Below are 1,615 nucleotides of genomic sequence, written 5' to 3' on the forward strand. Positions count from 1 at the left end.
ATATATATATATATATATACATGTATATATATGTATATATATATATATGTATGTATGTATCTTCAGCTATTCAGAAGTATACAGAAACACATAGGTTGGATGTCATATATGATTTACACTCGTATTTTACATATATACAATGTACATGCATTCAAAAATATGTATAGACGTAGGCATATTTATATATGGTATATACAAACGCTATGCTTTTGTGCATGGATATACAATATATATATATATGGATGCATATATGTTAATATCTGTTTGAACATCTATCTATCTATCTATCTAACTATCCAGTTGTTTATTTGTCTGTCTATCTTTCTCTCCTACCCTCTCTCTCTCTCTCTCTCTCTCTCTCTCTCTCTCTCTCTATCTATCTATCTTTCTCTCTATGTTATATTCGTCCATTCAACTCTCCGCTCGTCTCTCTATCTTCTCCCGATCAAATCTATTTCTGTTTGGTTTTACATTTTAATGTCTTCCCCACTCCCCGCCGCCTGAAATCTCCTCCCCTTCCTCCTCCTCCTCTTCCGCCTCCTCCAGCTCTTCACTTTTCCTCCGTTAGTTCTTCCTCCTCCTCCTCCCGCTCCCCCACACTTCACGTTCATTTGCTTTCACTTTCACTTTCCCTTACACGCTCTCTTCTACTCTTCTTTCTCTCTCTCCTACCTCCCCCCATCCACTCCTATTTCATACAGAACATCCTCCTTCTCCTCCTCCTCCCCTCTTCCTCCTTCACACATATTATGCCGTGATGCTATTGTTGCTCTCGTAAAGAATTTGCTGCTGCACCTGCTGCTGTTGCTGTTGCCGCACCCCCTTCTTTTCCTCGCCTCTCTCTCTCTCTCTCTCTCTCTCTCTCTCTCTCTCTCTCATCGCTCTTCTCACTTTTCCCCCTCACCATCTAAACTCTCTCTTTCTTCCCCTCTCTCTCTTTACTCTCATTCTGTCACAATCCCTCTTTCCCACCCTCTCACATCTCTCTCTCTCTCTTTCACCTCCCCACCTTCTCTCTTCGCTACTCACTTCATCTTCTTCCTCCTCTTCTCGGTTAGGTTGAAAAGAGAACGAACGCGGAGAAAGAGAAAGAGAAAGAGGGAAAGAGCGAGAGAGAGGGGGAAAGAGAGAGAGAGAGATAGAGTTGAAGAAAACTGAAGCCTTCCCCCTCTCCAACACACACATACACATACACACACACGCACTAATAATACACTCATAAACATTCAGACAAAAACACTTTCACACACATACATACACAATCAGCCGCGCACACACGCGCACACAGGCGCGGTCACGCTTGTACACGCTCCGCACCATTTCGGTACAAAAAACACATGCCCTCAAAATAAAAAAAAAGGAAGTGCACGCACAAACACACACACACACACACACACATACATACATACACACATACAACTAAAACATTATATACTAATACTTCATTAACACACATACACACACACACATACTTTCATACACATATATTCAAAATTTTATATATATATATATATACATACATACATTCATACGTACAGACGCACGCAAGCCTATACATACACACATACGTGCATATATATATATATATATATATATATATATATATATATATATA

Source organism: Octopus bimaculoides, chromosome 21 (genome assembly GCF_001194135.2).
Source record: "Octopus bimaculoides isolate UCB-OBI-ISO-001 chromosome 21, ASM119413v2, whole genome shotgun sequence".
Lineage (NCBI taxonomy): Eukaryota > Metazoa > Mollusca > Cephalopoda > Octopoda > Octopodidae > Octopus > Octopus bimaculoides.